The sequence below is a fragment of the Astatotilapia calliptera genome, chromosome 3 (assembly GCF_964374335.1).
Source record: "Astatotilapia calliptera chromosome 3, fAstCal68.1, whole genome shotgun sequence".
In the NCBI taxonomy this organism is placed as follows: Eukaryota; Metazoa; Chordata; class Actinopteri; order Cichliformes; family Cichlidae; genus Astatotilapia; species Astatotilapia calliptera.
Window position 1 is genome coordinate 11,112,417 of NC_137424.1, and position 26,662 is coordinate 11,139,078.

General features: G+C 41.8%; 1 protein-coding gene and 1 long non-coding RNA gene across 2 annotated transcripts in view; both read left to right on the plus strand.

The window, feature by feature from the left end:
* The window catches only part of LOC113011589 (NACHT, LRR and PYD domains-containing protein 12-like), a 534,299-nt gene that overhangs the window by 85,201 nt on the left and 422,436 nt on the right, over positions 1–26,662 (plus strand). The window lies entirely within an intron of this gene.
* On the plus strand, positions 14,933–17,448 carry LOC145425208 (uncharacterized). Its single transcript, XR_013905875.1, has 3 exons — positions 14,933–16,491; positions 16,619–16,727; positions 16,847–17,448. It is a non-coding gene; the product is annotated as an uncharacterized LOC145425208 (long non-coding RNA).

Sequence of the window (26,662 nt, forward strand, 5' to 3'; positions counted from 1 at the left end):
TCCACTTTCAGCCCCGACGGCGTGTCCGTGTACGTGCCGTCGAGTGAACGATCCACGCTCTGTGTTTCCATCTTTGTGTGTTTAGCTGCTCTCATTTACTGTTTTATCTGTTTGCTTGTTGTTGAAATACTTTTGGGAGCTTTAACCTGAGATTCTGGCAAAATACATTTATATTAAAAATCGATTCAGGATTGAATGAATCAACATCGCTTTATTCAAATTAAAACCATTTAAATAGGAAAATCCATTTTTTTTACACCCGCCTCTAATGCTGGGTAATGTCAGCTGATCCATGTGCAGCTGGCTGTGAGGCTCAGGGAGCGTCTACAAAGTGCAACACTGAAAGAACATCATCCATAAATATTGAGTAATAACTGGACTCTCATACAGCGAGACTCAAATGCCTTTAAACATCAGCTTATCCTGCTGATCCAAGTCCAACACTGAGTTTGTAAAAACATGTTTGTCAATCTTTTTTTTTTTTGGTTTCTGAGGAAAATGATTCAATAACTTGCTGCTAACACACAACATTTGAACTCACAGACTCTGTCATTGGATATATTGGAAAGTGCATGGATGATACCATCACAAAAACCACTGTTCGCATATATCCAAATCAGAAACCCTGGGTAAATAAAGACGTCCGCTCCAAGCTAAAAGTGCGGACCTCTGCCTTTAACTCCGGGGATGCTGATGCATATAAAGCAGCCGGGTATGACCTCCGAAAGTCCATAAAAAAGGCCAGAAAGGACTACAAGGACAAAATGGAGTCCAGCTACCACAGCTTTGACACCAGGCGACTGTGGAATGGACTGTGCTGCATCACTGACTACAAGAAGGTCAACACAGTCAGTGTTCAGCCCACTGCATCTCTTGCAGACGAGCTTAACAACTTCTATGCTCGTTTAGACAACAGAGAGCAGATCCTCTACCCTCAGGAGGACAGTGAGGCTGCAACTCTAACTCTGAAAACAGAAGCTGTGAGATGGACCTTTAAAAAGGTAAATCCTCACAAAGCTCCAGGACCAGACGGCATCCCAGTCCGGCTACTCGGAGTGTGTGCAGACGAGCTGGCAGAGGTGTTCACCAACATCTTCAACCTCTCCCTGAGGCAGTCAGTGGTCCCCACGTCCCTCAAAGCATCCACCATCATTCCCGTTCCCAAAAAATCAGTGATCTCCTGTCTGAATGACTACCGTCCTGTTGCACTGACATCCGTCATCATGAAGTGCCTGGAGCGGCTGGTCAAAGGTCACATCTGCTCATCCCTCCCTGACACACTGGACCCTCTTCAGTTTGCCTATCGGACAAACAGAGCCACAGAGGATGCCATCGCCCTGGCAACGCACACCACCCTCACTCACCTGGAGAAAGGGAATACATATGAAAGGATGCTCTTCATCGACTACAGCTCAGCATTTAACACCATCATCCCCTCAAAACTTGCCACGAAGCTCGTCGACCTTGGGCTGGGAACACCGATGTGCAGATGGATTCTAAACTTCCTCACAAACAGGCCCCAGGTGGTGAGAGTTGGTAAGCACACCTCCTCACCACTCATCCTAAACACAGGTACGCCACAGGGTTGTGTGCTTAGCCCCCTCCTATATCCCCTGTTCACACACGACTGTGTTGCTAAACAAGAGTCCAACATCATCATCAAGTTTGCGGATGACACAACCATCATAGGCCTCATCACAGACAACGATGAGACGGCCTATAGAGATGAGGTGATGGCACTGTACGAGTGGTGCCTGGAAAATAACCTGACTCTCAACATCAGCAAAACTAGAGAGATGATAGTGGACTACCGGAAACGACCAGTCAGAGAGCACCAGCCCATCCACATCAACGGTGTCAAGGTCGAAAGGGTCAGCAGTTTCAAATTCCTTGGAGTCAACATCACTGAGGACTTCTCCTGGACCCTTCACACAGACACTGCTATCAGGAAAGCTCGCCAGCGGCTTTACTTCCTGAGGAGGCTGAGGAAGTTTAGCATGAATGCCAACATCACCTCAAATTTTTACAGGTGTGTAATTGAGAGCTTGCTGACGAGCTGCATCACAGTTTGGTACGGAAGCTGCTCTGCCAGCAGCCGTAAATCGCTACAGAGGGTGGTGAAGGCAGCAGAGCACATCACTGGCACGAGGCTTCCTGCCATTCAGGACATTTATCTCCAGCGATGCCTCCGTAAAGCACACAGCATCATCAAGGACCACAGCCACCCAGCATATCAGCTGTTCTCCTTGTTACCATCTGGCAGACGTTACAGGAGTCTGTCTGCTCGGACTACAAGACTCAAAAACAGTTTTTACCACCAAGCCATTCGACACCTCAACCACAACACTTAAACACACACAACACAGCACTCAGAAGCTACCCTGCAGCTTCACAAGTACTCTGTTTAATCTGCACTGGTCACTCCACTTTATTGTTATTGATATTTATATTTAAAAGTGCAATACTGTGATTTTCTGCTGCTCATTCCTGTGCAATATCCCATCTGCCCTCCTGTCATATTTCTTTTCAAGATTTTCTTATTTAATCACTAGTGTACATATATTTATATTTATAGATACATATATATATTTAGTCATCTTTTTTCTTTTATCATGTCTCTCTAATATTTGCTCCTCACTATTTTTCTATTTTCTGTATTATTTTATTTTATTTTATTATATTTTCTCCTACTGTATCATGCTGCTGAGTGACTGCAGCTCGTCAAACACATTCAATTGCAATGTTGACCCTGTGCTAACTTGCATATGACAAATAAAACTGATAGAAACTGATAAAAAACATTTCATCATATTTCCTCATAACCCTCTTTTGTCTGACCATTTGATCCCATTTTAATTTGCAATAAAGGATCCACAGAGTTTGGTGACAATAATGACAGTAGATGTTTGTGTGAAAGTGCTGGAAGCAAATGAGTGTGTGATGTTCTTTCAGTGTTGCACTTTGTAGACACTCTCTGAGCACTGGTCTCACAGCCAGCTGCACATGGGCTGTATCCCAATTCAGGATCTGCAGCCTTAAAGTACGCAGCCTCACCGATCCTCAAGGGCCGCGTACTCAAAGACCGCTAAGGCCGGAAGTGCGAGGCTTGTGAAATGGGACGGTCTAGCCTCCGTTGCGCTGCCCAGGTTGCCTAGCAACCATGATACTAACAGCTGGAAACGTGTCATACAGCTTTGTTTGACAGAAATGAAGGAGAAAATCTTTTGTTCATTTTTTTGTTTGCTTCTACCTGAGGTTTGATCATTCTCTGTAAGATTAAGCTCAGCTATTGAACGGCGTATATTTTAAAGTAAAGGCTTTAAAACCAAGTTAGTACAAATGTCACATAACTTTGCCAACATGTGGCCAACAGTAATGTTTTAATGTTCTTCGTTATTAAACATTTACACATAAATAAGTGACATAATATTCAGTACTTACTTAAAGTTTACTCTTCGGGTGCCCCTCATCCGCCGTTTTTTTTTCGGCAAAATTATCCACACCCACCACCGCGCTATGCATTCTGGGATATGTTGGGCCACGAAGTCTACACTGACACAGCCTTGAAATTCAGGGAAATGAAGGACGCATTTCAGGGCCGCATTTCGAGCAGCCTTTGAATTGGGACAGCCTTCAGCACGCCGCTGTGACGTAATCGGCCTTGAAATGTGTACTTTAAGGCTGCAGACCCTGAATTGGGATACAGCCATAGAGACCAGTGTTGTTAGTCCAGGTCAGAAGATGATGTCAAAAAAGGGGGGGAAGGTTGAGCTTTAACATCAAACCAGGATTATTTGAACATTTTATAACTTCATTTGTGTCTTTAATAATTTAGGAATGGTAAAGCTTAAGCTAATAGCGGTCCGAGAAGACGGACCTTTTAGAGAATCAGTGAAAAAGCATAAACTATCACTTTCATGTTTAATCATTACTCATTGAAATGAACTGAATAGCGTTTAGAAGATTTGTTAATTTTTTGTCTTTTGTTAAAAAGAGTGGTTTCAATAAGTTTCAGACACACCTTGCAAATGTGCTTATAACGAGTTGGCACTCGGCCTTTTGAAGGTCAGAAGCTTCGTTCGGCGTGACTGTCCGGACTGATAAAGTGTAAGAAATGCCTTGAGTGCGGAGGGCTAAATGCAAACATGCTTACACACACATAAGATATGATTAGAATGAGTCCCTGGGACATTCTGAATGTTTTAGACCAATTCTGAATCACTAGAAGGTCAGTAGATAATAACATTAGATTATTAGGATTAGGAAGAGAGGTGTTTTGGTTTTCTGTCTCTTACAGAGAAAGGAACAGACACCAGACGAGGTCACAGAGATGCGAGGATCCTCCGTAGCAGAGTCAGACACAGTGACTGCCGAGACATCAACTGGGTCCAAGTGTCATGGCGTTTGGGCTCCAGCTAGTCACCACAAAAGGATGGATCCCATAAACACAGCAATAACCATGAAGGGGTTGGCGGAAATCCGGGAACACCAGACCAACGAAGTTCGAGAGGCTTTTGGGCAAAAAGGGGACACCTTCCTGTTCCTTTTTCTGAAGAATACACAGATCGTTGTTTGAAATCGGAGCAGAATAATCCCCTGATCTGTGTTACGACTGAAGGGTTGTCTAACCCCTAAGGTTGAAGAATTAAGAGCAGAGGATCACCCAACTGGACGACACTGGTAGCTGCAGCAATAAAATAAAGGTTAAGAGCTCTTCGGACAGAGGTTCTAGTCTACGTCTGAATGGTATAAGGGAACACCAAATAAAGCTGTGGGAGAACAGGGGAGTGTCATCTGGACCTGCTATCCTTGTAGTAATAGTTTGTCTTGCACCTGACTTGCGCAAACACAGAGGTCATCTTACATATGGTTTGCCCGTCAGGGGGACAAAGGACCTCAGGAGTGAGAAGAGATGAACCCGGCCACACTGGGCTACAGGGTGTTTGTGGGGTCATTATTCTAATGACCTCATCAGGGGGAATTGTAAAATTATGATATTATTTTATGCCATGTTATACCCCTAATTAAAGATTGTGAATTATTATGTAGTTTTAGTTTGCATTATTCTCCTGAATTAGAAGAAGCTGATAACTATTGCATTAGTTAAACTGATTTGCATTACATTAAATTGCTGACTTGTTGTGAATGAATGATATTGTTTTATGATGCATTATATTGCTGAGTTATAAGAAATACTGTTCGCAGAAGGTTATTGTCTAATTTGTCTGAGTAGAAGAGAACAGAGTGTGCTGGAGTTTTCTGCCCCATTTCAGCAGGAGCAGATAAACAGGGAGCCAAGGTCGTAGCTCAGGCGCTGTGTGAGAGAGAGCATGTGAATGTTTAGGCTTTTTATGATAAGGTGGAGGCACCAGAGGTTATAAAAGTTTGAGCAATGCTCCACCATTTTGAGATTTTGAGGCTGTCTGCATCAGTGTCCATCTCCCACGTGTGTGATCATTAAATCATCGTTTGACTCAACCCGGCCGGACCAGTGTTGTTATTGTGGTTTTTTCTCTTGTCTCCATCCCCAATATTTTGAACCTTAACAATGACTTGATGGAATGAAAATGAGCTTGTAGTTTGTCTGCTTTAATAATGTGACTGGAAAAAGGTGTTGGACTTCAAATATGTCCATTTCTTTCACACTTCACCTTTAAAAGTGAAGCCTTGTGGTTCCTGGAAGGAAAAACACGACTTTTTCAAGTCTTTGTCCTGTTTTTATGATAAATGTATGACTTTAATGTGAAACATTCAGAGTTTTTTCTCTTGTTGTGTTTGTTTGAAGATGCTTCCTGTTGGCTTCAGCTGTTTGGAGTTTCCATTTTCTAAACTTCTACATTCTGAACCTTCTTCAGCTCTGAACAGATGATGAAACACTGAATGATTTCAAGCTCACACTTTGTCTAATAAACTTACATCTTTCATTCTTTATACAGATTGGTGAGCTGTGGTTTGTCAGAGATCAGCTGTGATTATCTGGCAGCAGCGCTGAAGTCCAACCCCTCCCATCTGAGAGAGCTGGAGCTGAGCTGCAACAACAAGCTGCAGGATTCAGGAGTGAAGCATCTGTGTGGTTTCCTGGAGAGTCCAGGGTGTGGACTTGAAACTCTGAGGTCAGTCAGCATGTTTTAGTTGTGCTGAGATGAATATGATGTGAAAGTTGTGCTGACACTAAACTGCAGACATCAGGCTGATATTATACTGATCCACACTGAGGATCTTCATGGTGAAGTCTGTTTTCTTCTCTGGTTTAGTCCATTGACTGCAGCAGAACAATGTTCACATTTCAAACCTTCAAAGAAGAAGAAAAATCCTCCACTGGATAATTCACTGTGAAACTCTCCAACCCTTCATTCCACCTTAAAGTCTTTCTGACACTGAAATCCAAAGCAAAATGTGCGTTTGCTTTACAGACAGCAGTCCAACACAAACATACACACATCATCCAAAACACAGTCCAACATCCAAATCTCCTCCACTGCCAGCATGAATGATGGGAAAGAGAAGGAGGAACACTCTGACATTCAGGGTTAGAATGAGTTTCATGAAGCAGACTGTGAAGATCAAAGCTGCATTAGAAAGCTTACATGAATGAATGAGTGGACAGAAGTGGACAGAGATCATCTGAAGCACTTCAAAGGCTTTAAATCAGCACATTTCTCTTTATTCTTTATCAACTCTGTTAGTTTCTCTCAGTTTTCTGTGGAATGAAGCTAACAGCAGGCTAATAAGATGCTGACCAATAGGTTTCTATTAAAGGTTGTAATTTGTATGTGAAAAAGTGCAAACATAAGCCTTTAAAAAGTCCCAGTGGGTGCAGTCAAAGCAGTCCCTCAGTCCCAGTATAGAGTCTTTGGTCCAGACTGGAACAACTGTGTGCCCAGTTTGAGCTCTCTTCAGTCCTGTGACCTGACAGACCCAGAGGGGCCATCACATCACATTTAGAAGCTCCCCTAATGGAGCCACAACACATGTCCAATACTTAGTCTGTCTTGTTGGACCAACTGGAAGAAATGATTCAAGGACTTAGTCACAGAACAGAGATTCAAATCTCCAAAATCCAACTGGCTGCATCAGGAAATATAGTCTGAAACTCTGCACAGTTTCCTGTTTGAAGCTGCTTCCTGTTGGCTTCAGCTGTTTGGAGTTTCCATTTTCTAAACTTCTACATTCTGAACCTTCTTCAGCTCTGAACAGATGATGAAACACTGAATGATTTCAAGCTCACACTTTGTTTAATAAACTTACATCTTTCATTCTTTATACAGATTGAGTGTCTGTGGCTTGTCAGAGATCAGCTGTGATTATCTAGCAGCAGCACTGAAGTCCAACCCCTCCCATCTGAGACAGCTGGACCTGAGAGGAAACAACCTGAAGGATCCAGATGTGAAGCAGCTGTCTGATCTTCAGCAGAGTCCAGACTACAGACTGGAGACTCTGGTGTAAGTAGAGTGATGGAGTGAGTGGGTGGTGCTGTCAGCAGTATTGTACTAAACACAGTCAGTATGAAACAAAGATCCAGTGTTTCCTGTAAAGCTGCAGCTTCTCAGTGAAGCTGTGAGAGGAGAATGGTGACAGGCTTCAGGATTGGACACAAACACTTCCTGTTTCTGACCTTTATGGTCACCATAGTAACAGCTGTCACGCTCTGATCAAACACTGTCAACAGCCAATCATCTCTCTGAACAAAGCAGCACGCAGACCAATGACTGCATTCATTTCCAAGTTTAAAGCAGTGAAGAACACAGTCTGTAGGTGAGGAAGAATTTAGTGAGAGCAGATGTTTGGATGGAATTCCTCCAGTTAACAGCTGGAACCGTCCATCTGGATTGTTGGGCTTGTTGTTGGGGTTCCTACAGAGCTCAGAGTGGACACACCAAGGTTCTTCTAATGAATGAAAGTCCAAACTCAAACTAGGAGGGAAAAACATTGTCAGCAACTTCAATGAAAATCCAAAGATTAGAAAAAGTGAAGCAACAATGAGTCCTAGTACAGTCCCAGCACTGAAGTCCCTGCTGCTCTTTATACTGGATGTGCTGCATCACTGACTGACAGCTGATGAAGAGTCTCTGGAAACACTCGTTTATCTCCTCTGCTCTTCCTTCTTCTCTCTGCAGGTGGAGCTGATGATGGTAAACAGGACGGTGTGTGTGCTGAGAGAGGAGGAGCTGTGTCCTGATGATCCAGAGAGGTTGAAGCAGCAGCAGCTTGTGTGTAGAGACGCTCTGACTGGGCCATGTTACTGGGAGGTGGAGAGGAGAGCTTCATCCAGCAGTGACTGACAGAGGAATGAGAAGAAGTGCAGATGACTGTCAGTGCTGCAGAGTGAACTGCTCTGAGAACAGCTCCACTGTCAGACACAATGTAGAGTCCAGCATCATCCCTGTGTGTCCCTCTGGATCTGACAGAGGATCATCAGTGTATCTGGACTGCTCTGCTGCTGCTCTGTCCTTCTACAGTCTCTGCACAGTCTCTGTCTGACTCTGGCTTCAGACCCTCATGGATCAAACTCACCTGGAAAGACTTTCAAACATCACTCAATAGATTTGAATACAGAATATATTTGATATATACTGTAGATGTACTGTAGAGTTGCAGTTTGTCACTTGTAAATACAGTCTGTGAGCAGCTATGAGCTGAAAGATCTTTCTAGAAACACGAAATGTTTTCACTCTTTTGTTTCTTTTTCATATATTTCCACAACATTAATATTGATCCCACCTGTCTCACCTGTTTCATGCTTTTATACATAATAACAGGACACGTGTGATCTGAGCGCTGCTGTGGTTGCTGTGCTGCACGTCTTCATTTAGATAACAGAGACATCTAGTGGTTCAGAGGGAGAACTGTGGCCTTTTGTTGTGGGCAGTCTGAGGTACACCTGTGCACTACTCATGTCGTCAGATCAGCATCCTGATGTGGCACACCTGTGAGGTGGGATGGATTATCTCAATATAGCAGATGTGCCCACTACCACACATTTGGACTGATTTGTGACCACTGTTTGGGAGGGATGGTTATATTGTGTATCTGGAATGAATTTTAGGTCTCTACGTCCATCCCATTGGGAATGGGAGCAGTAACAAAGGTGTTGCGTTTATATTTTTGTTGAGTGTATTATAGATTAAGTGCTGGAGTTGTTAGGTGTGGATGATTAGATTATAGTTTATTGCAATAACAAGTTGTGCCTTGTTCTCAGATAGACAGCAAGTAGAGAGTGATATATGAAATGATGGGATGGAAGGAAGAAGAGAAGCAAAGAGTGATTCACAGGCAGAGTCTAGTTTATTTCTCATAGTTTTTGTTGCCTTATGGTTCCAAGCGCTGTCACCAATCTTTGCATTTTGTTATTATCTCATGACACTTGTTTAATCAGCTACCATCTCTCCTATGGACTTTTTAATGTCTACAGTCTCAGATCAACACAGCCCTGCCCTTCCCATATTAGATTCTTGATGAATGTGTGTTGTTGTTATTCAACCTGGTTCAATGTGCCCCTTTTTAACTTTGAGCACCCGCCCCTTTAAAGCTCTCTGCACGGCCCTGGATGGGACACTGCCTGGGAATACCAGGTGCTGTAAGCTTTTGCACTTCCACACACAAACTGCAGAGGGCACTTCTGCTCCTGCTTGTGCTTAGAGGCATGAGAAGTTAACATTTATGGGTGATAAAATCCTTTTTCTATATTTTTAACATGAGAATATCAGTTTTCCATCTTGTGTTCCAGAGTAATCGGACAAAAGACAAACGTAGAACAAGGAAAAAAGAGGCCAAGTGTCTCACCTATAAAACAAAATGACTGTTTTCTGAATAGTCTCACACAGATAAACATTTGCAGGGAATACCTTTTCCTTCAAAACAAACGTCACAGACTGTGTTTTTCTTTACTGATTGTATTTGAGTAGAAACTCAGATTAAAATGGCATCAGTGCTCATAAAATGATTTAACTGTAAAAGTAGGTGTAGTGGATCACTTTGCATAGATCTAGATAAAAGTGCAGTAAGCAAAGACTACAGTGGTCTTTGAGCAGCTGTTCCTATAATGTGAATCTGGGATAAAGGCACAGATTATTTGTTTGCCTTTGTTTCCTGGTTCTTTCTTTCTTATCCAAATGGAAAAAGAGAGCATAAAAGTACTGTTTACAAGCAGCTTATCTATCTCATTGTGCCCACTATCATAAAATCTTGGTTGACTGAGCACTGAGCCATCTACCACTCGAAATTGAACCTGTGTGGGACAACAACAAAGTCCAGTATACTAAGTTTCAGTAATGTGCAGTTTTTTCTGTGGAAGATGTAAATCTAAATAGATGTCCTATTGTATGCATAATATACCACTGAACTTTATAAAACAACTTCTAAAAGCAAATTTCGATTTATTTTAGATTTTCTCAAATCCAAACAGTGCTAAAAGCATGCACACAGTCAAATATTTTTCATACGAGGTGCTGAAGGTTCTGCAATGTTCTGTCAGTGCGCCCCAGGGCAGCTGTGGCTACAATGTAGCTGCCATTACCAGTGTGTGAATGTGTGTGTGAATGTGCGAATGACTGAATGTAGTGTAAAGCTCTTTGGGGTCCTTGGGGACTAAGTAAAGCGCTGTACAAATACAGGCCATTTACTGTGCGTGTGTTTATGCTCAAGTGTATGAATAAATTAGTCAGTTTTAAACAGTTGCAATTTAAACAGTAGAAGAGTGGCACTATATTTATATATTTATAAAGAATTTCAAACAACAATTAATTGATGCTCAAAGCAGGTTTATTTAATTAATATCCAGATTTCCAATTAGTTCCCAATTCATTCAGCAGCAAATCACATCACCAGTCACTTCAAGGCTGTATGTATTATTGTAAGGTAGACCCTACAATAATACATACAGAGAACCCAACAATCATATGACCCCCTATGAGCAAGCACTTTGGCGACAGTGGGAAGGAAAAACTCCCTTTTTACAGGAAGAAACCTCCGGCAGAACCAGGCTCAGGTCGGGGCGGCCATCTGCTGTGACCGGTTGGGGTGAGAGAAGGAAGACCCCCCCCCCTCTGTCCCCTTCTGGCTGCCTCTGCCTCAATTTTATCCCACAACTTAGACATTCACATTATTCACACTCTCATTACACATACATATAGGATCTTGGGGGTGGGCACAATCACGGAGTCCAAATTACCATCAGGGTGTATACCTCACCCCTGACGTCGTTGCCCACCTCTCAATTTTAAATACACTTAGTCATTGAGGGCTAGCAGGAGGGACTATGCGCTTACCTGCTGCTCCTTGGCAGGTAGCTCCATGCCCTCCTGGGTTTTTTGCACCTTAGAACACATATGCATCAACACTACAATGAGCGGGTGGAGGGAGGTTTGGAGTCTTCTCCCACCCCCATTCTCTGCGGCCTGCTGGAGCAGGGGGGCTAGGAGGAGTTGGCCGTCCGACTGCGGTCTGGGGTGTGGGGCCTCCCTGCTGCTGCGGAGTCGGGGTGGTCTGCCTCTCCCCACCGCAGGGAAAAGGGTAACACCACCTGGGTCTGGGTGCAATTCCCCCCTCCAGGGGCAAGGGTACCTAGACCCGGTTTGTAGAGTACGCTTGGGGAGTGTGATTGTGTGTACAGCGTCTCTTTATGTCTGTCTCCACGTTGGTTGAGTGTGGAGTGAGTGCATATGAGAGCATGAGGGTGGGAATGGATGTTTGTGTCTGTGTGTGCCTGTATGTCTGTGTCTATATGTCAGGTTGGGTATCAGACGCCACCTCTCTGGGGACACCTCAGGCCCTCCAAGGTTTGGAGGCCTATCTCCACCCACCACCACTTCCCCTGCCGGTGGCGGACTCCCTCAGGTGTCGGTGTGTTGGTGGTTCTTTGTGTCTGGGGGTGGGCGTCCGGGTACACACCGGCTCACTCCTTGGCGGCCGCTTGTCGGGGCCTGGGGCCTGGGGCTCGCTCGGGCCCCTTTGGAGGTGGGGTGCCCCCGGCCTCTCGGCCTGGGGCTCGGTCACTCAGGCACAGCTGGGGGCCGGCGGAGCTCACGGGCGCGTCACTGCAACTCCCCCTGACTTCTGCTCCGCGGCTGCTGGGCGAGCCCTCATCTGGGACTCTCCTCAGCTCTTACTGGAACAGTGGCGCGGCTGCCCCTCTGTTGGTCTTCCATGGTCTCTTGTGTTCTGGGGGCCTCTGGATGTCTGGAGTTTTGATCTCCTCCATACCCGCTTCACACCCTGGAGGACGGGGCTGTGGCCCCCCCACACTCCCTAGCAGATCATTACATGGAGAAACCTTTGGAATGCAAGCATGCTGATCCACACAGGTATGCACACATGGGTATTCACAGACGCGGACTAAAGCTTTCTTGGCTGCTGCCTCAAAGCACACTGTGCGCTGTCTATCTTGCGTGCTGCACAATATCGTTTATTATTTAGTAACTATTGATATCTATGACTAGCTAGTTTATTGTGATGGTGCTTTGTTTTCTCTATTATTATGTTGCTCTTTGTTGTTTGCGGTCTCCTCTGTTTGTTTTTTTTGTTTGTTTGTTTTTTTCTCCATACAGGTGACCCAGGAGTTTTTTTTTGTTTTTTTTTCTCTCTCTTCCCCCCCCTTCTCACCGTCTCTTCTCCCCTTTGGTTTTCTTTCTTTCTCTCCCCCTCTTTCTCTCATTCATTCCCCCTGTCCTATTTATTAAAAAAAAAAAAAAAAAAAAACTCCTGGGAAGGAAAGGATGAACTGAAGCTCTGCCATCACGTAATGTCGCATACTGCTGTTTCTGATGTCATTTAAAAAGAAAAAAAAAAAAAAAAAAAAGAGAGAGAAGGAAGACGTTTGTTGTAGGTCTGATTGAAGGACTGATGTGATGGTAAGTTGTCTGCTGCTCCGCTTTGAATATTGAGAGATTAGTTGATGGATTTCAAGCCAAATTGTGCCCAAGTTTAAGACCACATTCATTGGTTGTTTTTGTTGATGTTATTGTTTTGGGCTTTTTTTCCACAAGAATTTCTAGCTCCCCTAAAATTCTGGCCACCCAAACGATGATTGCTGCTGAGAGAGCACAAGGTTTTGTCCCCCTGTACTATTCATGTCCGTGCAGGGGGTTCTCCTTGAGAGGCCAGGGTCGAAAAAGGGATGCTTCAGAACCTCCGAGGGTGTTATGCGCTGATTTGCATCCAAGGCCAACATTTCTTTGATTAGCCTTACAAATAATGTTTGGCCATTTTCCAGTCCTCGCCTAACTTTCAGCAGTTGTTCGAGGTCATCGAGACGCTTAAGTTTTATATATTGAGTTTCCTTGGATCGATAATCTGTCTCGTATTGAAATTGTTCTTGGGTCTTAAATGTCCAGCGCTGTTCGTTGTGGTTATCCTCGATGAAATAGCTGTCAGTGTACAAGCCAGACTCTAGGAGATGATCTGGTAGCTGACCCTGAGTTTCAATTATGAATTTCAAAACGTCATAATCGTCTTCCCCAGGATAGAGAGGCACCCCTGTAGCAAGCTCCACAGCTACCAGCCCCAGAGACCACATGTCAATTGCTTCATCATATGGAGTGCCAAGCATAATCTCAGGTGCACAATAACCAATTGTCCCCACACAGTCACCAGGAATCACTGCAGAGGTGTTACATGCGATGCCAAAGTCTATAAGTTTGACTCTGACTTGAGACTCACTGCGGTTCACAACCATGATGTTGACAGGTTTGAGGTCAGCATGCACTATTCCCACAGAACCCAGGTGGAACAGAGCATTTGCGAGCTGATGCAAAATTGGCCTGATTTCTCTCATTGGGAGACCTTGGTTTTTCCGGTCCCCTATGTAGTCTGACAGGCTTTGGTCGAGGAGTTCGAAATTCAAGCAAATGCGCTCTCCATCGAGGAAATAGCCGTTCCATTCGACAGTGTTGCACCTGTCTGGATCCAAGCATCTCTGTCTGGATCCAGTTTTGCCTGGAGCAGAATTTCAGGGTCGCTCTTGTTGACTTTAATAGCAACAGTTTGGTTCTTTTTTGTATCGCGACATTTCGTTACAACACCAAAGCTTCCTTCTCCAAGGAAAGCCTCCACCATGTGGTGATCTCCCAAAATGGTCCCTTTAGATATTCCAAGCTCATCTGAGCCGAAGGATGGGTTGGCTGACATGGTGTAATGTGTCTGTTTGCGCTGTGGATTGGTGAGAAACAAAACTGAACTTGTTTTGGTTTCTCTCATAAATTGCTCTCAAAACTTCTCGAAAGGGTTTTAGTTGCTGCAGGTCAACGTCCGTTAAGCATAAAGTAACAGGTGAGCGCTCCTATTTATGGGTTTTGGGATCAAAGCAAAGTTATGACGTCAGAAAGGTTCAAAGCAAAGTTACCGCGTCACAAGCGATCGAAGCGATTCTAATATGTGCGCATGCGCACACGTGCTTGTTTGTGTAATATTGTTCACACTAAACTTGACCCTAATCAATTTAATATCAGTCAATCAAAGAAAATGTTAGTTTTGGAAAATTTTAAAATGACATAACTGACAGTTAAAACATTTTTTGTTCATGTATTTGTATTTGTATTGTCTTCGGGGTTTTTTTTGCATACCATGTCAAGCTTTTCTGTATATAGTCATGTCGTAGATTTCGGAGCAAACAAGAAATTGAATTGGATTTTAATATTGCAGTGCTTGGATTTCGGATTTGGTGCTTAAAACGTCTTGAAACTGTAACCGTATTTCATTCACCACAAATAACTATCTGATTGAATAGTTTTCTTATCAGATAGAGAAATAAAACGAGTCGCAAAGTCTAAAAGCAACATTTCTCTGCCTGGGCTGTACCTCTGCACGTTAGTCTGTTTCAATGTGTGACCCCTCACCCCCTCCCTGATCAGTCGGGGGTGAATGCGCTAATGTGCCTGGAGGCCATTTTAATGAGTGTTTGCTGGAAAACGAAAAATACAAGAAGGATTTGTACGTTTTCACAACGGGGGAGTTTGCGTAAGTACTAGTAGATAATTTTCTCGAGTGTGTACGTTACACATGTTATTTGTTTAAAATTGGTATTATTATTTTGCTAGCTAGCAAACTCGCGGGATAAAGGATTGAAGTGCACTCAGTGCGATACAATACGGTGCCGCTATTCTAACAGTTAGTTATTGCAGGGTAACTTGTAGAATATGCTGTGAATTAAACCAAGATTACACAGCAGTAGCAGTAATACGAGTTACTTCCCTCAAGTGAAGAGAAGGGTCTGGCTGCAGCCACTGTGGAGCTCCACAGTAACCGGATACACGTGACCTCCACACTAACCGGAAACACGTGACCTCCACAGTAGCCGGAAGCACGCATGGATACCGTGGAAGTCTTGCAAGTTGATCACAAAGGTTGGTTAAGTCTTTCTTAAATAAATTTGCCGTTAGTGATTTTATAATTCTAGGAATCGTCTAGTTTTCTTACAATGATCATGTTGCCACTTATTTAGCGTTACAATTTATTTTAATGTTTTTTCATCGTGCTCCATGGCAGAGAAACACACAAATATGCTTTTTCCTGGGCCTGGTTTAAGTAAGAGAGCTGGATTAACGGCTTCTGTGGGCGAGAAGAAGCAAAAACCACATTTTGCATTAGAGTATGATTTATTGTTGGCGTCAGAGATGCAAAATAACGAATACTTCAATACTGTACTTAAGTAGAATTTTCTGGTATCTTTACTTTACTGCTGTACTTTTTTGTGCCTACTGTATACTTCTTTATACTTCTACTTCTCACATTTTAGCACGCGTATCTGTACTTTGTAATCCGTACATTTGTAAATCAGCCCCCCACACGCGTGCTTTGGACGCAAGATTACTTCAAAATTTTGTACATAAATTATATTTTAGACCCTGTACTTCTTACTTCGACTTGACTAAAAAGTCGAGTCAGTGCTGTCTAAACAGAGGTATCTAAACTGTAGTAAGGAACGTGTGTACTTGTGACACCTTTGGTTAGCGTCAACACTGTAAATTTCGTCACAAACAGATTTAGATATTTATCAATACTTCTATTCGTTATTCTTTTCTGTACAGCTTTTTTATTGCCCAGATTTTAGTTAGCCCCTGTTCAATTGACTGTTATATGTCAATAGAAACATGTCTCACAGATTAAAGTGTCTTTTAAAATATTTGTGGGGGTTTTTTCAAGGATTTTCTTCCCAAATCTATTACATGCCAACTGTAAATTGTTATTTCTGCTAAATCCTTAACTTAAATGTATATATGGTGTTTATCTGTTTCTCTCTCTGTTTTAGATGCACACATCAATCTGGAATTCGGGCTTAAAGCCAGAATTGCAGGACACTTTCACCGCCCTGTCTGTAAGATTACAATCATATGGCGTGGGGATATGGCAAGGCATTTATTGTCTTGTCAGCATTCTTCAATACCAAGTCAGCCACCATTATCAGGACTGCTCCCCGCTGAACTCTCCGAGGAGACCCGTATTCCTCCGGCAGTACTCTTCGAGGAGCCCCGTTTCCCCCCCAAGGTTTTGTCTTCGGTATCTGAACCATTTTCTGAGTCTTTGTTAGAACATTCATTGGCTCTACCCTCTGTGTTCAATAAAACTGCAGCTGATGGAAAGTCCATGAAAATGACATGCCTCACTGTGGCCTTACTCTTCGTAGCTCTGGCAAGCTATTTGCACACTGGAGAGAGGAAGCCAAAGCTGTGCTTGAAGGACAACACGTGCTCATTTTCAGACTGAAAAAGCGCAAGTTCCAGGAAGGCAGTCAGGTCAGTATTCAATTTAAACAGTAGTGTAATTACATGGTTAGTGAAATTTGAATAACTGTTAAAAAACTGTTCTGCAACAGAGAAATAACTATGTTTTCATCCCCATTTGCCTGACACAGGAGCCAGCAGTTGTTGAAGATCTGCGTCCTGCTGTGCACTGGGTTGTCCAAAATAAGGCACTTTTCCGTGGACATGTAACAATGCCCAAATATCTGTCCTTAAATCAAGGGGACCAGCAGAGGGTCTTAAGAGACATGTCAGAGGAAGAAGACACTGGAGCAAGGGACTTGTTCCTCTTTGTTTTTCAGTTTGCAGAGGACATGGAGCTCTTTTTGAAAGCATGTGCTGATGAGCAGGGGCTAAGGGTCAGTGCTATGTTTGACATGTAATAGACAAATGAAGGCACTGGCTGTGTTTGTTTGTTTAATATGTTGTTGTTGTTTTTTTGTTTTGTTTTTTGCGTAGTACAAAATTCCAATTAAACTTATTTCAAAATGTTGTTCACTTTATTCTGTGTCCATACTTATAATAAAGGATTACAGTGTAACAGCATTAAATGTAAATGTAACAGCATTTTTTTTAAACTTGTAATTTCAAAATAAAAAGCTTATTGTTGATATTAACAGTAAAGAATTGCAATCAATAATATTTTTATACATTTTAAACATTAACACTCTGGGCTCTATCCTGGCCATCTGTGGACACGTCACTTATTCTTTTTTTTGACTACTTCACTGCAGTGGACCAAAAGAATGACACGGGTTTGATCTTAAGGATCTAATAGTTGTGTGTGTTGTGCATGACATTGCCACACAAATATGTATTTGCAAGATAGAGTAGAATAAATTATGACGCATGAAATATTACATAGGCTGCAGTGAATTTCTGTTGATACAGCCTATTGAGCTTTGAGTTTCCCAGTCAAACTTAGCTTTGAAGCACCTGCTAAAAACACTTTTACTCTTGTACATTTCAAAACAAGACACCATAGCCAAAATATTAACAAAATATATATTATTAAAAAATTCAAAGCTGCAGCACATACAGCAACAAACACCGTTAGTAAATGTGTCCTGGAGTTTATGCAGGTGCAGAAAGTGCTGCTGCTGTAAGTAAGCCTAACAGCTTCCAGATCACTTATTTTTCTGGAAAGATGGTAGGAAGGGCATCACTGCTCATTTCTACAGTCTCCCAGACCTTGGAATACAATCCCTTTGTACCATGAAACCACTTCACAGTACTAGGATTCCACTAAAACCTATAAAGAGAGTGATCCTGGAAGAAATGGGGCACACACTAGTGACCTCAACAATTGCAAGACAGCCTTTTCCCCGATGCTCAGATACAATTTTGATTTTGATGAAAAGGACTGGTGCTATTTTAAAGAGTCACGTCGGCAAAAGTAGATAAATGTTTTAAGAAATATACATTTTATAGCATTTTGTGAACATACACAAAAAGTGGCCATTTTTGGCAACAAACAAGCTGAGAGAGAGTTTTATATTTTTGGCTCTCCTTGAACAAAAATAATAGTGCATAATAATCAATGTTGATGTTAATCAATTAGATGTCCCAGACACTACTATTACTAATACAGCAGCCCCTCGTTTATCGCTGGTGTTACGTTCAAAAAATAACCCGCGGTAGGTGAAATCCACGAAGTAGCCAACTTTATTTTTTACAATTATTATAGATGTTAAGACTGTAAAACCCCTCACTACATGCTTTATACACTTTTCTCAGACAGGCATGAACATTTTCACACTTTTCTCTTTTGTTTAAACACTCTTAGAGTTCAAACCTTCGTAGAAACATGACTCCAGTATCATGGAATGAAACCTGAAGGTGCATTTGAGGGTGCAAAACGTTTCGTCGGCATTGTTGTGTTTGTTTGGGAGAAAACGTACAAACATACAGTGCAGCACTTCAGAGTTACACTGCTAGCGATCGAAGATTTATGTAAATTCGACAAGCTAAACGCATTCTGTACTGTACAGCAGGAGTCCCCAACCTTTTTGCACCACAGACCACTTTAATGTCAGACAATATTTTCAGGGAACGACCTTTAAGGTGTCGCGGATAAATACAACAAAAGAATAAAAAAAAGAAACTGTGGTATTTTGTAAATATAATAATAAACGTGACTTGAGCTGTGCGCCAACAACAATGACAGTGACATCCTCCTCTCTGCTTCTTAACGCTCTCTGGTCGCTATGGTAACGCGTAAATAGTTCTTTCAAAATAAGACACACAACTACAACCATACATTTCACACCGGAGGATCAACTCTCGCGGAACGGTACCAAAAGACTCACGAACCGGGACCGGTCCGTGGGCCTATTAGGGACCGCTCCTGTACAGGAGACACTGGACTAGATTGATTGACAATGGTCTACAGCAATCAGAACGCACAACGCGATGTGCTGTAAAAAAAAAAATAAATCAGCGAAACAGCAAGTGTCACTTTTGTGCCACGAACAATTTAGGGGAATTTTTATGAACAAACCCAGAGTGTTAAAAAAAAACCACACTTAAAACCATTTTTATTTCTCAGCAGCATCAATAGTAACAAAAACGCAATTTAGTTTCGCTGTCAAAGTCGATTTAACTGAAGTTACGTGTTTCCGGTTACTGTGGAGGTCCACAGTGGCTGCAGCCAGGTGCTCTTGCAAGTGAAAGCGTTAAACGTTAGCCCGATGCTTAACTAGCCAACGTCAGGCTTTCTGATTGAAGGCTAAAAGCGACGTTGTCACCAAGTAAACAGAATATTGATGATATTTTTGTGTATCGCTGCAGCCTTTTCAAGTATTAACCTGGTGTCTTTGGGAACAGCTTAGGGGGAAATGACGGTAATATGACTGAACCATATGGGAACAAAGAATAGGCACTTTTTTGTGCTACCGAAGTTTCCTCGCTTTCATTCAAAATCTGTTTATCATTAAACAATTGAAACATGATGGCTTCAAGCTGACATTGAGGCCTGTGGGGCACTATCAGCCACTGAGACAGTAGACAAGTGACTATTTCACACTTTAAGGCTGCCTGTTTATTTAAGGGAGATGAACAGTACATTATAACTGTACATAATAATATCAATGATGATAGATTAAATAAATGGGTTTTTGAAAGACGCTTGTGCATTTTTAAAGTCTAAAGTGTTGAATTGATCTGAGTATGTCATCTGTTCAAAGCCTCTCCCAGTCAGTGCTGTTCTCTATGCCTGTCTTACTCTACATGATGTTATTAGCACAAACACTTTAAAGGTGATAATTAGGTCTACAGCAATAACACAGACTGCAATGTAGTTAAGCGTCTTACAGTTAGTTTTGAATGAATGAACTTAAAAAACAACACAAGCAAAGATCTGTCTCCTCCTGTTTTTTGTGTCACATAAGAAAGAAGCATCAATATCTGATGAGAAGACTTATTATTAATTTGGCCTTTCACGTGGTCTTATTCAGGTGATGCGAAGTGAAATATGCATCCTTTTTATGGTAATGTGCTGGAAAATGTTGAAAATGGACATTAAACGTGCTCACAAAGTGCTTGAATTTGACCCTGAAAGGCGTATGAAGCCAGAAAAAGTCACACTTGGAGTAAAAACCTCTCATAGCAAGTTAATGATATTCAATTGATTTGATGCTTTCAGCACAAAATTTAGCCACACAGTCAGGACAGCGTCTGATTTAGCTTCATCGGTAAACGTGTTTATGCAGTACATAGTAACAGTGTGGCTGAGTCCTCTGGTTCAAATCAGTTCCAGTACATTTGGAGATGTAAGTCTTAACCTTTCACATGCATCGGGAAGAAAAAAACATTTAATCTTCACAGTACTGCCGAAGTGCAGCGATACATTGTGAAGTGCACATTTCCATTTCTCATACAGTACCGAGCAAAAGTCTTGAACCACCCCCTTATTTTTTCGTGTTTTGCCAGGTCAGTTTGTGTTAACGGTGTTATTAACTGCATTCTTCAACTAAAGAAGTGAGAACAAATGATGTGGGCTTTTGTTTTTTTGCAATAGGCTGCAAGTAAATGTGTACAGATACAATTTAAAATTGGTTCTTTGTTAAGTTTTCTGGTCCTTTCCATGACTTAGGTGTCTGTTTATGTTTGAATGTTTCAGAGATTAGTGTGAAGGGTCTTAACAGACAAAAAGTGGTCAAATACAAGCCCTGGATTAAAAATCAGAAACACTTTAAAAAGCCTGGAGAGCTATTCCTTAATACCACTTTAAAGATTACAGGGAAGTCCGGATCCCTGGAAGCAAATGAGGGATGGCTCAAGACTTTTGCACAGTGCTGTACATGTCATGTTCCCTGTTTTATAGCTCAGCTCAAACTGACACGTTCTCACTAACTGCTTCTCATTTTCTCCACAGTGAACTTTGACCACTTCCAGATACTGCGGGCCATCGGGAAAGGAAGCTTTGGAAAGGTAATGCAGCCTCCATTTTTCACGCCACTTGTATATTGTTTGCCCTTAATTACCCACCACGGTCGTCATCTCTAAAGAATCAGTGCAAGCGAAGCGAAATGTGCTGGGATTACACTTTAGTTCTCGTGTGCTGCTGTTATTTAATAACAGTTATAAATGCAGCTTATGTAATTATTTCTATAAAGTCAGTTAGAGGAGAGCCGATTTCTATTTCATCTCACGCAATCTAGGTGGGAATTTTGACCCCACGTCTCAATTTAATTACACAGCACATTGAACGTCTGGATGAGACTTCAGTAATGAATTCAGGACTGTGTGTGTGTGTGAGATACACAATTGGGGCTGCAGAGATTGGAATAGTTTACCTTCATTTTAAATATCACTGCCCTGTGCACATTGTCGGCTTTAAAATTCAAACTTAAAGAGTTTGTAAGTAAACTGGCTGAGATGAGACAGACGATGCACCGGGTCCTCGTCTGAGTGCTTTCAGTTGTGCTGTCTCTCTTACCCAGCCATGCACACACAGACACTGTGCTACACTTACACAGTGAGACAGATGCTCACAGAGACGTCCAGATACATTTTGTCCTCGCTGGAGGTCATCTTGTGTTTTTTGGCCCACTGTGGCCTCACACCGAGCTCCTGCTGTTTTTTGAACACTTTAACAGCACCAGTCTTTAGCTTCCTGTTGAACACACTTAAGTGGTCACTCACTTCCTGAGCCCTGGGCAATAAGAGACGTTTTGTGTTTTATAATTTATTGATATGTTTGATCCTTTCTGAGCTGCGTTAATGAAGCAGTCATTAGAGCACCATGTCCGCTATAATAGTTCTGTAGTTTGATGCTTGAGTCGTTGCAGACTTGTTGAAACTCCCTCACCCGTCAAAGCAGCGTCTTTGTTATTCGAGTCCAGCAGATGGCAGTGTTTCACTGTCTGACGGCTGTCTGAAGCTTCAGCTGGATTATTCGTTTAAATGAGATCGTTTTATAAAACTTACAACAACAGGCCTGAACCTGCTTAGCTCCAAAGAGCTGGCTAAACGATGGGGCATGTTCAGAATCTTCCTGAAGTTTAACAATTTCCCAAAAAGCTACACAAAGTGAATTTTCATATAAGACAAGAAGGAAAGAACAGGGTGTGACGTGGAAGGGGCACTCTGGCAAACAAATTACTGCTTTTATGAAGTTACAAAACTCGCAGTCTTGTTCACGAGTGATCAGAGAAGGGAACAGGAGATGGACAGATGGATTGGTGCTGCGGCTGCAGACTCTTCACCAGTCCCTCTTTACCAGTCGATTTACGTCCTTACCCTCTGTCACAACGGGACTGAACGGACTCACGCGTAGGCTCTGAGTAGGGAACAATAAAGGTTTTTTATTTACAGAAGCACCAGGTGATCTATTTACACAGTGGGGAAAAGATGGGTTCCGGGAATCCACACACGAACAGGAGGGGGGAAAGACACTTGCAGTCCACACACGCTCCAAAGTCCTCACTCCATCCACGCTCCACGCTCCTCTTCACACTCCACAAGAAACACAAAAGCTCGCTCCAATCCTCACACACTTGATCGCTCAGGTAACACAGGGGCAGGTCCAGGGAAATCTATTCACAGAGATGCAAAAGGTTACTGTAAGAAGATCGCTAGGGAAACACGAGAACGAACTGAGCTGGGGTTAACACTGACGAGAGTCGGCAACGGTCCAGCGACGAGAAATACAGGGCTGCCATCTTATAAGGGGACTGGAACACTGTTGGGTGATGAGCCACAGGTGTCACCAGGTGCGTGGGCCAAGGGCAGGAGCCCACAGATGAGCTCCGCCCAGGCAGTGAGAGAAGGAGGGAGGGAGAGAGCGGGGACAAAATCAAAACAAAGAAACACATGTAGCCATACTGAGGCGACCGGGTAGACACAGGGACCCTGACACCCTCGCCTTTTTCACAAATGTCATGTATGAAAATCTATAATAACTCCAGTTATACGGATATCAATATCCTCATAAGTGAGGATATTGATAAAAGTGATTTTAACTTTTACTGATTTCTGTTTAGATATAAATTGATTCAAAGTGGTCAGATATGCAGATTCTGACCTTTCCTCTGGCAAATATATAAACTCACTGAAGACAGTTTGACTTTTCAGAGAGTTTCCTATCTATCTGTATTTTTACTCTAATAGTTAAGCACGATTAACATTTAGGAAACAAAAATAAACAAGTTAATAAATGAAATGAAATAATACTGATTTATATATTCACTCTGTTTACTTTTTCAATATAGAAATACAATGAAGACTTCCATGTTCCTGCTGGTGGCGCTCTCTGGCACTGTGCTCTGCATGACTAACGGACGTGTTCAGAAATTCGAAAACCAGCATATCATCAACATGATCCCACAAGGGGGATGTGATGATCTGATAGCAAACAGAGATAATAATGGTAACTGTAAGCGCAAGAATACCTTTATCATTGGTGACTTTAATCAAGTTAGAACAATTTGTGATCCAAGCAATTGTATCAATGCAAATACAAATCTTTATAAAAGCCCCAAGGAATTTCTAAAAGATCAGAACAGTAAAATTTACACTTTTTAGAATTAAATAGACGATAACTCTTTTGTAGTCAAAATAAAATACTCTGTAAGAGTTAATATATAAACTCTTAACACCTAGTTAGTGTTAATGAGTGTTAAATTTTCAACTCCAGGCAGATTTGATATTTAACACTAAATCAGAGTTAATGTACCAACTCTCCAAAAAGAGTTAAATTAACACTCTCTGGTGTGGACCCATATAGACACTTTAATAGTGTTGAAATCAAATCTGATGGTGTTAATTTGGACATGCTGGATTTGCTGTGTAGAAATCTTTATAAAAGCCCCACAGACGTGCACACTCTGTATTGTAAACTGCTGGGACAAACAACGATACCCATTGTACACACAGATACAGATGAAAAGGCGTATTGTAATTGCATGTGATAAAATCAATCATTTCCTTCAGCCTGTGCACTTTGAATGTTGCTCTTGAGTTGAGAGATGCTGTGAGCTTGCTGCCATCTTTAAACATCACTTCATGATGCTGGTTTAGATGCTTTATAAGACTTTGTTACGTTTCTTAAACAGTGATGAAAATAATAAAGAGGAAATATGAGAGAAGTGATTTTCAGTGAACGTTGAAAAAAATACCACAATAACAAAAATTATGGCAACATTGCTGCACTTTGCTTTCTTAGCTTGCATATTGTACATTTTCACAGTTGTTTCTAATTGGCTCCATCTTCTCTCGCTGTCACAGCTGTTGCTCAACTTTCAGCACTCATTAAATTAAAAAAACAACAAACAAAACAACCAAGCTGCTGCTGGTAAGGTTGGCATTCTTGCAAGACTCAGTAACACAAAACAAATAAAAAAATGCACATCCCATGTTTATCCCATGTTATTCCAGGCTGAGTTTATGCATTTATGCTTATTTGTTTATAAAATATTATAAGCTGGTCTGAGGTCATTTGTTACTAAAGAAAAACAAACAAACACTGTGTCATTATTTAATCCACTAAAACTAAGACACAATGCAGAAGCAGTGTGTGAAAACTAAGTGCACCTTCACTGGTGTAGCATCTGCCTTAGAAACAATGAACTCAAATGAAACTGTTGAATCATCTCTATGTGCTAAAGGCTCATTTTAATGCAGCATTAATCACGTTGCTTTAACAGTGCTGCATTTTAATAATGTTTATCACGTTCTTTGTAGATTTTAATTATCACCATCGTCGCTGTGAGAACATGTCTGGTTGGAGCAGGCGGCACTCAGGGATCATGTTGTGTGGAAGAAGAGTCATGTGATTATTTTTTTAAAGATTTTTTTATATGAGTGCACAGAGTGTGAAACAGAAAGATAGGATCGACAGAGAAAGCTGATCATGTCTGTTGTGACACCTGCAATCTCTGACTAGAGTTTTAGGTTTTGTCAGGCAGCTAACACAAAGAAAGCCTGGCTTCATTGTACAAATACAACTTACATATACAACACATGACATATTACACAGAGTCATTATTTATTCAACAAAAACTAAGCCAGATGCAGTTTTTGGATTTTATTTCAAAATGTTCTTATTCTGATTGTTTACTTAATATATTTAGACACATTTGGTTTATTTCTATAAAAATGATATTTTACACAAAACTTCAAACAGCTGCCTGCAAACATGGCTCTTTATTGTAAAGCCAGGTATGAACAACAACCTGCAGCTGCATGCTGTTGTGCTCATTGGTGTCACATTAGGTTCTGAACCACAAACAGAAGTTTCTTAGAACTGCTGGGCTAGTGATGTTGATGCAAATGATGGCTTAGGGTGGTGCTACGACAGTGTATAAAAACTGAAGCTCCCAGAGCCAAGTGTTATTTGTTCTTCCGTAACTGAGGTGAACTATAACCTGCTCAGGTAGAATTTAATAACAGCGTGTCTGAACTGCTCGTCTCCAGGCTTCACGTCTCATTCTGTAAGAACTTGTTGTTTGTTTATGAACTTTTTAGAAACAACAGACTTTTGTATACTTCCAAGAAAGAGGGAGAACTTACTCTTCTGCCACACTCACGTTCATCTTTATCTGTCATCAGTTCAGATAAAAGCATCACTGATTATTCTGAACACTGTTTTAAAGCTTCTGCGTCACTCTGATTTCTTCTTAAAGTTGGCAGACAGGATTGTGAAGAAGGACATAGTGGATCCCCCCTTTTAATGAGCATATTATCTGTGAACACTGAATACAAACAACCTAAATGCTCATTAAAGAAGCAGGTTGGCTCATAAAGTGCTCTGTACTTATTTTATGCAAGTGCTGTTTCTGGAAACAACCACCATCTGTAACCAACACAGGACTTATTGAGCTGTCAGGTGTGCAGACAACATGGCACATTTTGGGAACACCTATAGTTGATGTCTTAATTATGAAAATAGCTACTATGTAGTTGATGCTTCCTGTTCTGCCGGAGCAGGTGCAGCCTTTGTGGAAGTGGGTTCCACTGGACCAGCGTCTGTGAACGATCCATTGTGGGTGATTTTTTTTTTTTTTGACCTTACATCTGTGTGTAAGGACCAACCACAACCATCTAAAATCTTTGCATGTTATTTTATCTTCTGTGTAAGAATATACACAGCATACCCTGATGATCAGCTTCAAGGGTTCTCAGTGTAGGATGCATACAGTATGTCATGCTGAAATATAGAGCACTTACAATAGAACCCACTAGAAACCAATTATTTTAGCCTGGTTCCTTAAATCTATGGCATTTTTCCCATGCTGACTGATATGCTGCTCAGTGTCTTTTGCTGTCTTTCATGATCCTGGGCCATGTTGGCCCAGCATTCTTAGTTTTCATATGTTTTGTGTGTTGTTCTTTATTTATGCCATGGCTTCTGTTAAGATGTTCCTTATTTGATTACCTCCTGTGTGCCCCTCTGTTTATCTGTGAGCCCTCGTTTCCCCTCCTTGAGT